Below are 13771 nucleotides of genomic sequence, written 5' to 3' on the forward strand. Positions count from 1 at the left end.
CCTTAAATCGAAGGAGGGTCCCACGAGTCAGATCGCTGGAGGGGGCGTGGCTCCAGACCAAGCACTTCCTGGGGTGAGTTAAGACTCTCCTGCCTTGACCCTAGGGAAGTTGTGCACTCCAGGTGTTGGGCTTTCCTTCTGTTGTTGGGGTTTCCAGGTGCCAGGCCAGCCTCGGGGCTGAGCCAACCGGGCCAGGCACAGCTGTAGCATCCCCCCTGTTCAGCCACTCTCCCAGGCAAGTCCTTTCTTCTGCCCCAAGGAAGAGCTGCCACCAAGCAGGCATGGCAAGTAAATACAAGACATTTACAAACTTCAAACCGTTTTTCACTAGCTTGCTAGTCCCCTAAAGGTACTCTAAGAGTAAAAGACATGAAATTAGCATTCTTGACATTTGACCCCACACAAATCATTATTCCCCTGAAAGAGTGACTACTCACAAAGCAGAATTCAGCCATCCAGGCCTGAGAGACTGAACCTGAGGATGTGCACTTTCAGAGGCAGATTTAGAATTCTAGCTTCAGTTCCATTTAGGTTTTAAGCACATTCAGCCCTTAAATGACTATTCGTTTTAAACAAAGCATTCAAGACTTTTGAGTGCTACTTTCAATAGTGGTACTTTACATTTTGGAGGATTATCCATTTAAAATTTGCAAAGCATTTTCAGAACCTGAACTGAAAGGAGCAAATAGCACACCCTGGAATGTATGTGCTCAATGAATGTCAAGCTTGCAAATGAGAACTCATGGCACTGTCCCACTGGGATGCAAGAGGATTAGTGTTGTCACCCACCCTCAGTTTACAGATGAGGAAACTGAGGCCTACAGATGTTCAGTGACTTGTTCTGTTACGTCATCTGCCAACCTTGTGCTAAGCAGAGAAAGCAGAAGCCATGAAAATGAGCTGACTTCCCTTGCTGTTCTGTGTGAGGCAGATCTGTTGGGCATGTGAGGCTTCCCTTAATGCGGCTTTGACCCTGCCTCAATCGGAACTACAGAGTTGTGGCTGTCCCGGAGGTTTGGGGTCTGAAATGTCTTCTGCCACCTTCAAACCTTACCATAGAGGTAAAGGAAATGCTTTTCATTATTTTAGTAACTCAACAACCCATATATATTCCTGAGGTTCTTTGCTGTTTTTGTTAGATTTGAGAAAGATTTTATTATTGTCAGGTTCTTTTTGGTTTTGAAAAAATTTTAAGGTGTTATTTTTAAATGTTTTTTTCTTTCCTTTTCTTCTCTTCCTTATTCTCCTTTTTTTTAAGAGGGAAGACTCTAAAGCTAATGAAGTCCCAACTTCTCTTGCTGTCTTTTACATAAACCTGTCACCTGGACCCCTGATTGTTTACTTCCTCTCTGGCTGGCTCAGGGCCCACTTCAATGCACGCCCATGAGTGGGTACAAAGTCCCCTCCCAGCCACCACCACCTCCCCTATAGCCCCTGAGGACATCAAGCACTTCCTTTCTAGGAGTTCCCGTGAGAGTAGCAGGGCTGAGCTGATCACCAACTTGGGCCAACCACATTCCAGGGCTGAGCCCTTTGAAGGAGAGCTGTGAGGGTGGCTTCAACCACCTCTACTCTGCCCCATATATACTAATGGGCAAGGAGAGGGGACAGTAATGGGACAACTTTCTCTGGGCATAGCTGGAAACAGTCAAAGATGAGAATCAGTGGAGAATCTACTGCGGACATTCTTGCCAACGTGGGTTGCAGAGAGGATGTTTGAAAGCGAGGCATTACCATTTGTTGAGGGCCAGTTAAGGTGTTACTTATTTGTTTACTAGGTGCTTTCTTATGTTGTCTCATTTAATCTCTCTTAACAACTTCATGAGGTAGATGTTACTATCCTCAATTGTACAAATGAAGAAACAGAGGCCCTGAGAGGTGCAGGCACCAGCTCAAGGTCACACAGCTAGTTCTCTGGGTACTCCTGTGCATCTAACTTCAGTGTTCATGTTCTCAAGGCTTCGCTGCAGTGTGCCAGCTGCTCCAACACTACCTGACAGGGAAGAAGGAGGAAACAGTAGATAACAGGAGATGCTTTTCGTTCCTGGGTTTCTGCAGTTTCTGTGTGCAACAGTGAGCCGGGAGAGCCTGGAGCTGCTCTGCTCCTCTGATTGGTGCCTGTCAGCCTCTTCCCGTGTTGAACCCCCCAGGTAACCCAGGAACACAATCTTTAGTGCAGATGTCTCCCCTCTTCCCCTCCCCCTCTCCTACAAGCTAGAGCTCTTATCCTAGAATTCAACCCTCCCCGGAAACAGGAATCTGTGTGCTAATGTGTTAATCCTCCTATTCAAAAGGTCGCTACTTCCCTACTGTGGGGACCAGCAGCAGTCTATAACCTGCCCCATACAGTATTTCTGTCCTGGGGTGAGCCTTGTTCCAGCCTAATTATAGCACAAAGGGGAGTTTAGACCCACTCATGCAGTTGTTTAAATTTACGGGGAGCAAATGGGGCTAGGGGATTTGGAAGGTAGCAATAGGGTTCCCGCTTCCAAGTTACTGGAGACCACGTGATGGCCAGGGCTCTTAGAGAAACTAAGAGGGCATAAAGAGGGGAGTCATGTGTGCCTTGGCGAGAGGGATCCTCCCTCGTAATGGGCAGGAGAGTGGGGACAAACTACCTTGCCCAGGGCCAGGACTGGCTTCCCGGAGGCGTGGGGCCTTCCCTCTGGCGTGCCATGGGAGCCTGTAAAAAGATTGCCTCCATCGTGGAAACCTTTCTTTCCTGTGTGGCACAGAACTGGGCTCAGGTGTCAACCAGGCTGTTCTGAGAAGGCCCAGAAAGAAGGGAATGGTGGGAACAGCCAACCAGGGCCTTTCATAATGGTGGCAGGCACTGAGGAGAGGCGGTGTTGGCCTCCTTATCTGGCAGGGGGCTTCCTGAAGGACATAGGCTCTCTAGGCTACGTATAGTTACGGGCACTTGCTCCTACCTTGCTGAACAAATGAAACAAAGGAGAAAAGCTGGGAGAGGATTCGTGTATCATTCTCTGCCCCTCTCTTGCTCAGCAGCTGTGGCATGGCAGTATGAGGAGAAAGAGGAGAAGTGGGCTCTGGTTACTGGACCTGGGAGGCTGCTGAAAAGATCAGTGATTGAAGGGAAGGAGCACTGGACTGGGAGTCAGGGATCCAATCTCTCTCAGTCTCTGTCTCTGTGTCTTTTTTCATCTACACTCCAAGTGGGTTGGATGAGCTCATTCCCAGGACTTTTCCAGCTCCAGTATTCCAGAATTAATCTAGAAGTTAAAAGATAGGACAGGACATGAGACTGGAATGCACAGAGGACCCTTCCCTGGTGAGGCAAAACTGGGATGCTGTGGTGGTTTGCTGTCGCCATGGTGAGCAGCTCCCCCCCCCCACTGCTCATCCCTCCTGAAGCACTCATGTGAGGCCATGGCTGCCTCTGAGGGTCCCTGGAGCCCACTGAAGAGCACAAATCTATTGTTGCTCTGTAAAGACCTTCTGTCTGACAAAAAGCCCAAGATCCTAATGACCAAGCTGGGCAGAGTGGGGGAAAAATGCACCCAAATCTGTCAGTGATTATAATAATCCTGAGATTAGGGATAATGAATTTTTCCTGTTTTTGAACTTTTCAGGAAGGTGGTTATATTCCTTTTTCTAAAAATTGCTTTGCTAAAAGGAAGTTTACCAGGGGCTCTGATCTGTAGATGGCAAGGTGATTGGGGCCTTGACTGGGCTGAGGTTTACTTTGAAATTGTACTGTCCAATCTACTAACCGCTAGCCACACATAGCTGGTGGCTACTATAAATTCATTCAAATTAAGAGAAATAAAAAACTCACTTCATCAGTGTACCACATCCCAAGTGCTTAGCAGCCACATGTGCTAGTGGATACCATATTGGACAGAAAATATAGAATATTTTCATCATCTCATAAAGTTCTACTGGATAGTGCTGCTTTGGAACATCTATGAAAATAGGTTTGAAAGTCCAAGTTATATCACATGTGTGCTAATGGTACATTGGCCCTACTAAAGAAACCAAATGTCTTTAAGGCACCTACTTGGAAGCCTTTGCTTATAGTAAATTGATTGGTCCACTTTATTTTCTTATATTCATTCAAAGAGGTGAACGCAACTTCTTTGGGCAACACCTTGTTAGTTATTGCTGTTATTACATGATTGAAAGTAATAAAACCGTATTTCCTTAAAGCTTGATCTTCCTGCTTTTAAGGTAGTAACTGAACCTTGGCTCATCTTTCTGCATCCCAGTTTCCCCATCATTCTATAAGGCAACCAGTCCATTTGAGAGGCTGCTGTTTTGCAGGATGGGTGAGATCTCCTGGTAGATCTTGAAATGCCGGATAGGATTCCAAAACTAGTTGTTGCCCCCACACTTTACTTACAGACCACTAGGCCTTAGAGTGGGTAGTGGGGGTATGAGGCAGAGTGGAGGTGGAGCAGGAAGTGGGAGAAGCTCAGACAACAGTAGCATTTGACTATTTTCCTAATGCTTTTAGGAAATAAAACAAAATCCTTCTTATCAGGAGTTTGGGAGCCCCCAGATACCTTAGTCTTTCCCTCTGACCCTTCCCCCAGCTAAAAGAATACCCTTACTGGATTTTGCTGTGGTCTCACCCATTAAAACTCCTTAGGGCGATTTACACATCACTAAATGGGCTAGGCTACTCAGGCCAGGCCCTGTGCTAGGCGCTGGACTCAGAAATGAGCAAGACCCAGTTCCTGCCCTCAAGTAGATTATACTCCAGCAGGGGACACAGACATCTAAGCAATGTATTTCAACCCAGTGTGGTAGGGGCTATGCAACAGACATGGACAGGGTGCTGTGGGAGCACGGAAAAGGGAATGCTGCACCCCAAATGCAGAAATAAGGGAAGATGCCTGGAGGGGATGACATGAGAACTAAATAAAAGACAAGTAGAAATTCACTAGCCAAGAAGGGGTGAGAGTTGGGTGTTCAAGGGAGAAGCATGGAGGTATCTAATAGTCTGGCCCTGGGGTGGGGGAGCGAAGACTGAAAATAGTTTGCTGTGGTTCCAGCTCAGGGTAGAGGTAGGTGGGAGCAGGGGACACCTGGGTGATGGGGTTGGCTTGGAAGGCCAAAGAGGAACACACTGGAAGGTATACTGGTGAAGATGGACTAGAGGGGAGTAAGTCCAAATGGAAAAAGTCAGTGGAGTGTCAGAGGCCCTCTTTCTACTCTTAAGACACTTACTGGAATCACTCACTTAAGGTCACTCAGCTGCTAACCAAGTTCTATCTGTCTCTACAGTACATTCCATTGTCTCTGAGAATGTACCTCCGGTAACAACCTAAGGATTAGCCAACAGGCTAATTTGCATTCATTTAGCTGGTTTACATGAATGACACAAGGTGCAAGGCACAGTGCCATGCAGTCTGAGAAATATAAAGAATAAGGCATGGCCACTGCCCTCAACTCTCCTGATTTTTGAATAATCTAGAAATATATCAGAGGGTTTGAGTGTAATTTAAACAGTAGCAAATGTAACACTACTCTAAGACATCTAAATATGTTTAGAATTATAATGACGTCAAGTAATAACTTTAGTAATACAAATAAATGCTTTTACCAGGAAATGGTATGAGTTTAGGCAGAAATCTGTTCTGCCAGGACTAAAATGTGGTATTTACGAGGTCTAACAATTAAGTTCGCAAACTCATCCTAGAAAAAGTGCCACATACCTCATTGCTGAATATCACTATGGTCACCTTTGAAGTGCTCCCCTTGGGAAGTTATGCACCTACTCTAGCACCAGTCCACCCTTCAAAGTAATTTTGGAACTCTTTTTCTGGAATGCCCATCAGAGCTGCCATCAGATTACCCTTGCTGTCCTGAATGTCATAAAAATGTCTTCCTTTCAATATTTCCTTTATCTTGGGGTAAATAAAGAAGCCATTGGGAGCCAGATCAGGTGAGTAGGGAGGGTGTTTCAATACAGTTATTTGTTTACTGGCTAAAAACTCCCTCACAGACAGTGCCATGTGAGCTAGTGCATTGTCATGATGCAAGAGCCATGAATTGTTGGCGAAAAGTTCAGGTCGTCTAACTTTTTCACGCAGGCTTTTCAGCACTTCCAAATAATAAACTTGGTTACCTGTTTGTCCAGTTGGCACAAATTCATGATGAATAATCCCTCTGATATCCAAAAAGGTTAGCAACATCGGTGCAACAAGTTCGTGAACTTAATTGTCAGACCACGTAGATCTTCTAATTTTCGCAGAAAAGTGAGCCGATGACTACAAGTCCAGGTTAGCCAGTTCCCATTGCAGCCTAGGGCATATTTTTTCTCTGTACACCAGTTTGTTCTTCTGAAAATGAGGACAGATATAACAGGGCTTCTATATCTGACAAGGCTATATCTAGAAAATTTACTATCAAGTCCCATTAACTATTTCACTATACATTTATATATGTAAGACATTTCCTTTTATATTCTTGTTTTTAAAAATTTCCCCTTACTCTATTTCTCAGGAAGATTCAGTTTTCTTTCCCCATATGATTTCCAGAACATTTTCAAACTCTTCAAATGAAAATATGCGAGTCATGACTTGTGGGTAGCAAGTTAGGACTAGTAGCAAGTTGGGGGGAGGGCAAACTCTAAGATCTGCCAGCAATTGTTTTCCCCCTTGATTTGAACGAAGGAAAAGATCATGTTATTTATACAGCAGAAGGTTCCAGATTTTCAGGAATGAAATCTGAGCCTAGCATGTCAACATATTGGTCTGGTCTGTCTTGGAATCTACAGTAGATGGATTTCTTTGTGCTGGGAAACATTAGGAAGGTCAATATTCTTTTCTGATTTTTTTTCTTTTAAAAAAGGGTTTATTCTCACACTCTAAAGTGGTGGTATTAGATATCACCCAGATAATATACTCAATGGTTGAGCAGACTTCAGTTTCAAACATAAAGCCCCAGGGCAAACAGCTTTTATGGATTCAGTTACATGTTCTTTACTTCACAGATAATGTTTTTCCACAAATACTCCCAGCCTGGGAGGAAATACAGAAGTGAACAATCAAATGAAGTAAAAAGAATAGGTCTGTTAATAACATTGAGTCCCAAATTGCAAAGAACCCAGAAAGACATCAACCTGGGCTTCCCAATCACCCACAAGTTGCCCCAGAAAGGGCACCTTCATAGAAGCAGCGCCTCCCGGCAAAGGCGAGCTCTGGAGTAGGACAGCAGGAGGTCTGCCTTCTGCTGCTGCCACTGGCCAGTGCGTAATCTTGGACAGTTATTCTCTGTACCTCAGTTCCCTCCCTGTGAAGTCAAGGACAATACTATCTTCCTGCTTGAGCTATCCTGAGCATTAAAAGGATAATGTTTTTAAAGTGCCTGGCACACAGTGGGCAGCACTCAGGAAACTTGAGTTCCTTGCAGGCTTCTTTAACTCTCTTCCAGCCCCCAAACACTCTGGCCCCGATCCAGTTCCTTTGTCTCCAGAATCCAGTCCATGCCTTAGAAAAAGCCCTAATTCCCAATCACCGCAGGAGCACACACACCTGAATTGCTTCTTTCAGTTTTCCAAATTGCCACTAAAACTTGCTTCCTGGGAAGTATTTGCCCCAATTCACCGACTCTTAAAGTGTGTAGCCATAGTTTTTCTTCCCCTACTCTACTCTGACTTCCCTCCCCCCACCCCTATCCCCGGCGGTGGCGGTGCGAAGCTTAGGGCGAAAGGGACTGCCCTAGGACATAGCTCCTCTTAGCCTCGGATTTCCGCTCCTCCAGGTGTTTCGTTGCAAGCCCGATATTTAGCAAGCATTTCCCACGTAGGAAGGGCACATGCACGGCCCATCTTCCAGACTCTGGCTTTGGGATTAGTGGATCCAAAAATAGGGTCCCTTGGGGGGTTGGTTTCTTGGTGGTTTGATTCCAGTGGCATGGGTAGAGAGAGAGGGCTGCTGCGTGGTGGTCCTTCTCTGGCAAGGGAACTCCTTAATTCCAGGCAAGTTTCAGATATATATTTATAAAAGCAACATATATAATTTATATATATTTATAACAGTAATATAACCACATTACAGAACCTTTGAAAAGTAGAGAAAAAGACAAAACCCTTCCGTATTCTTAATTAGAATTGCTAAACGCAGACACTGGTAGTATTTTGCTGTTGTTTTTTTTTCTTAGTTTTCTCCCATTGCTTGCTTGCTTTTTCTCCCTTCCCTCCTCTCCCCTCCCCTCTGCTTCCCTTCACTTCCCTTCCCTTCCCCAAACTTTTTGGAACCTTGTTTTTCACACCATAAACTTTTCTAGATAGATACTTCATAGTTATTATTTTAGTAACTGCAGACTACATCTAGTGGATTCAGTACCACTTATTTTACAATTTTGTAGTTGGCCCTTTAGGTGGTTTCCAATTGTAATTAACAGTACGATGAATCCATAGTAGCATAATGCCTTTTCACCCAAATTTCTTACTACTTCCTTAAAGACATCTAGAAATTGAAATATGGGGTTAATGAGTATGAACATGTTTATGGTTCCATAAATCTTGCCCAAATTCTTCCCAAAGGGTTGAGCCAACATACGCTATTACCTGCAGCGGGTAAGAGTGTCCTTTTATTACACCCTTCCCAGGGCAGGCTGTCATCTTTAAAAAATGTTGCTTGTTTTTTTTTAGGGTAACTATGCTTTGATTTACAGTGAGAGGAATGCTTCCCCCCCTCCACCCCTTGAGTTTGATTACTAGTATTTTCTGTTTTCGTTTTTTAAGCAAGCCTTTTAAAGTGGTGGAATTTGAATGAAGAAGGATGGCTTGGTGACTAAAAACTGGGAGGTTTTCCCAGGAATGAAGTTAAAGGAGAAATGGTGAAGTGGAAGAAGTGGATGTTGAATAATATTGTATGTCAACTATAATCTTTTATATATATATATATATATATATATATATATATATATATAGTCACAGGATGTGGAATATAGTGTGGGAACAGAGTCAATGGAATTGTGATAGATATGTATGATATTGGGGGTGGGAGGTCAGTAGATGGGGGAGGGGGGTTGTTTCTGTGTGAGAGGTGAAAAGGATAACTATTGCATTGTTTTGTACACTTGAAACTAATAAAAAATATATAAACAAAACCACAGAACTAATAACATTCCAAGAACCAAAAAAAAAAAAAAGAAGTGAATGGAAGTTCTCCATGGAAAGGAAAAGAAAGGGGAAGTTGGGGATGAGTTTGGGAGGGGCTAAATGGTAGAGCCGAGCCCCTTGATGTGGTCCAAGCAGCAGGTGTGTGAAAGATGTATTTAGAAGCAGCGGTTTGGACCAATTGAAAGCAAAAAAGGCTGGACTCCAGACATGAAATCAGCATCAAGGATTTGGCGAAGAGATGAAAGAGAAGTGAATTTTGGATTAAAGAAATGACAGAGTCTATCAGGTATGGGGGAGGAATCTTATTAATCTAACACCTTCCCTGTGTCCAGGCACTTTTTGGAGGCTATCACATGAATCCTCCCAGTAACCAAAGGAGAGACATAATAGCATTATCCTCGTTTTGCAGATATGGAAACTGAGAATATGAGGGGTTCAGTGTTGCAGCCAAGGCCTCATATATACTACAAGTGGCATAAAGGAGGATTTGAAATCATGCCTTCTTACTTCAAACCTAGCACCTTCTGGATCAAGAACAAGATTTGGACAAAGGAGGAAGAGAAATAGCATTTATCCAGGTAATGAAAGCCTGAGGGGATCAGGCCTGGGCAGAGAAAGTCACGAGAGACCAATGGCCCACATACCCAAATTATTTTGGGGCAGGGAGCTGAGAGGCCCCAGAATCCACTCTGAATCTGAATAGGTTCTCCTAGAAGGCCGCCAAGTCAGGCTTAACAAGCATTCCGATTTCTACACCCTCAGCTATTTGAAGGCCCTGTATTTTAGAGCTTTACCACCGCCTCCTTCAGGATAGTAACGCCTCTTAAGACTAGCATAGTGAGTGTGAGATTGCAAGGATTTCTGTTTGCCTAAACACGCTTTTCTCTCCCTTAGATCAATGAAAGAATGTATCTCCTGCTCAATTTCAAGTACCTCCTCTCTCTCTCCCAATTAAAGTAGAAACTCTGCCAGGCTTAGAAGGTTTGTGGTAGACAAAGCCAGAGTTAAGTTTTCAAAGGTGCTTGTCTCCTAGCCCCTTATATCAACTCCTCGTTATTTCACTAAAAAAATGTTGGGTTTGTAATGTAGATTATGTTTGACTAGTCACCAGTACAAATGTGTTCTTATTTCACCACTTTCTATTCTGCACGGAATCTTCAAAAGTGTGGTGATCTGAGTAACAGGTGAGTCGTGGAACCATGAAAATATTTTAGTTTGGCTGGTTTCAAGGCCTGGGTTTCCAGAAGCCCCATACTCTGCACTCAGCAAAGAAGGAAACCCAGTTGCCCTATTGTCTTCAGAGACAGTAATAGCAGATAACTATTATGGTCTTCCAATTCATATTCTCTTTCTGTCACACACACACACACACACACACACACACGGGGGATGCCAAAAAAATGTATACACATGACTTGTATTCATCTCTGTCAGTATATATGGAGTATTACAATTTTAATACAGTTTTTTCCTTTCTTAAAATGTGTATACGTTTTTTGGCACTATATATTGTGGGATGAAATATTCCAAAATGTTAGTATCAACATGTTATGTTGCTGGGTGATGGTATTATAGCATATTTTTCAGATTTTTTTTTTTTAGGAACAAGAGCCAGGTTTTTAATTTGTTCATTTCTTGTATTTGAAGTACTCCTTAATGACATCCCTGGCCTGAGATTCTTTTCCATAGTCCTTAACTGCCACACAACTGCAACCAACCACTTCACGGGGTTTTCCCTCTCTGTCGGTTTTACAGAGGCCTACTCATTCCCCTAGTTTCTTGTTGTCATCAACCTCAATTAGGTTGATTTGTTGTTCAACACAGAGGGCCTCCACCGACTTGACATACACAGGCTCATCACCGTTGGAGACAAGCACACACAGATGGGCTTGGCACTGGTCTGAGGCTTTGGCAGCTTGATGAATTCCCCGTGCTAGGCCCTCATAAATGATGGTACCTCTTGTAAAACAGTATCAATGTCCATTACACCTGTAGTAGCAACGCCTTTGTCAGCCATGGCTGGCGCTGGGTATGCACATGAGCCTCGGCCTCCATGCCACTTGGTGGCAGAAAGGGACGTGCTAGATATTTCCTTATATGTACCTTCCTGTGTTTTCCAAAAATTTCCATAACAAGGATGATTTGCTTTGATATTTGGAAAAAACAGTAAGAAAACATTCAGAGTCGTTTGTGTAAAATTCATTTAAATAAACCAGCAAGGTGATCAATCACCTAGTATATTTTTATTTAGTATTTAAAATGTGTTGGCTGGAGATGGGGGACAGGGGAGGTGGTAAGTAGGGAGATTCAAAGGGAAAGGCGACTGTTTGTTTCATGGAAAGCCTATTATTTACCAGGTACATTTCTGCTGTTTACTCATTTCATCCTCCAACAATGCTGGGAGGTAGGTTTTTACTACACTAGTACTACTGATGAATAAACGGAGGCGCTGAAAGATCATTCGTCATGGCTAAGAACACACAGTAAATCAGTGGAAATTCTGGGCCCAGAAGGCAGGTGAGCCTACTTCAGAGCTTGTGCTAATTAATTATATACCATTTTCCCCCATAATATGTACACTGATACATATACAAAATGATTCCTCGCCTTTTAAACCTTACATACAGTCTAGTTGAGAAGATAAAATAAACACAGATATACACAAAGGCAGTAGCTGGTGTATGAACACTCATCACAAACAGAAGTCCTGTGTATCCCAGCTGGAAACTTGTCCTCTTGGGCATTTGGGAAGGCTGGGCTGGGCTGCAGGAAATGGGACTTTTATCCATACCCGCCTTGCCTCTGAAGTTTTTCATCTTTGACTGTGGCTGGAATCCGCCTCTGCGGTCCCAATTCATCAGATTGCAAATTTAGGTCTCATTCCATTCTGCCTTTAACATTGGAGGCAGTGCTTCTCAAACTTGAATGTGTTTAGGAATCGCCTGGGATCTTATTAAAATGCAGATTCTGAAGGAGTAGGTGCTGGGGTGGAGGCTAAGAGCTTGTAGTTCTATAAGCTCCCAGGTGATGCTGATCACACTAGTTTGAGGATTGGGTAGCAGACACTAAGGAGTTAAAAGAGCTAACCTAGACCCAAACCTTTGTCACGTCTTTCCCAGGCAAAGTGCTGAGCTGCTCTCTGTCTCCCTGTGGGCCAGAGGAAAAGCCCCCAGCCCTGAACTGCTGCAGGAGGGGGGAGATTCCTATCTCTGAGCTTCACCCCAGTGAGAGGTCAAGTGATTGTCCAGGCTTGGGCAGGGGCTGAAAAGACAACCTTGTCCCAGGAAAGATGCCCAGGCTCATTTTGGCCTCAGTGTGGTCCAAGGCCCCTTTTCTTCCAGTCCTTCTGCAGTCTGCCACCACCATGACAACCACTGGGCCACAAACAGGGGCAAGGAGGCCCACTCCTTCCTGTTGGATCTAGGAAAGTACAATACTCTTTGCCTGTCAGGCTCCTTGAGTTCAGGCCAGGTTCCCGGCTGGGCCGATGACCTCTCTCTTGACAACTTTAGCCACCTGTCTGGGTGGTCTGCTCCTGGACCTCCCTGGCAGCAGGGGACTGGCCCTGGTGACTTTCTAAGGCCCCATCCAGTGCAGTAAGTCAGACTCCCAGAAGGCCTCTGGGGTTCAGGCAGCTTTGCTGGGATCACAGATGTTAACCAAGCAGGTAGCTATGCAAGACGGTGCAGCCAGAGCAGAGGGGCACCATCTATATTGCTTCTCCTTATGCATAATGGATCATAATTATAATACTTGGAAGTTACATGGGGCCTGCTTTCCAGAAACTCAAAACCAAGTAGAGTATTGAGCACACTTTTTGCTAGCCTGACTACCATCCATAGCATTTTCTACGGGAAATGGTTTCCAATTCCTAAATTGTGCCTAAGTGCATGCTGTGAACTGGTTGCACAGAGGGGGAGAAGCAATGTAAGGTAGTTCTGTACTCACTAAGAGTCAGAGGAACAGTTACGAGAAAGTGTGTAATAGGAGTTCAGAGGAGGGAGGGAGGACCATGGGCGGGGTGTTGACAGAAGACTTCCTGAAGCAGGGAAGCATGAGCTGTGCCTTTCAGGAGGAATAGGATTTTGGTAGTTGGGGTAAAGGGGTACAAACACCGAGGCAGGAATGGGGTTCTCACTACACATGCTGGGGGAAATGGATTAAAGCATTGTGGTTGGAGTCAAGGGATGTCAGGCCAGATGGGACTGGAAGAATTGTCTACAGAGCTTTCATATGAGAGGGGAAGTAGGGGAAGGGGAGAGTGAAAGGAGAAGAAGAGGTAAAATTTATCATCACTACTACGGACCAGGCAATTGACCTACGTTTTCTCTATTCTTCACAGGACCCCAGAAAGATAGGAAGTATTGTCATTGCTTTGATGAGGAAATAGCTTCATAGAAGTTAAGTGAAGTTCTTGAATCTACCCAGGTGGTAAGTGCTACCACCAGAATTTGAATCCAAGTCTGTGTGGGTGTTTCCATGACACCGTTCTTTCTTACTTCAACATATGTCCCTGACTCATATGTTGGCCTTAAAAATATGCAGGGAAGGATGGCTGGATGCCTCAGTTGGTTAGAGTGCAGTGCCTATAACATCAGGGTTGCCGGTTCGATTCCCACATGGGCCAGTGAGCTGCGCCCTCCACAACTAGATTGAAGACAACGACTTGACTTG

At 44.4% G+C, this 13771-nt stretch overlaps 1 pseudogene; it reads right to left on the bottom strand.

Annotated features, from left to right (window-relative positions):
* Window positions 1–10725: 10725 nt before the first annotated feature.
* LOC109392640 (40S ribosomal protein S12 pseudogene) lies at window positions 10726–11114 on the bottom strand (annotated as a pseudogene).
* Between the last annotated feature and the right edge of the window lie 2657 nt (window positions 11115–13771).

Source organism: Hipposideros armiger, unplaced genomic scaffold (genome assembly GCF_001890085.2).
Source record: "Hipposideros armiger isolate ML-2016 unplaced genomic scaffold, ASM189008v1 scaffold_341, whole genome shotgun sequence".
NCBI lineage: Eukaryota > Metazoa > Chordata > Mammalia > Chiroptera > Hipposideridae > Hipposideros > Hipposideros armiger.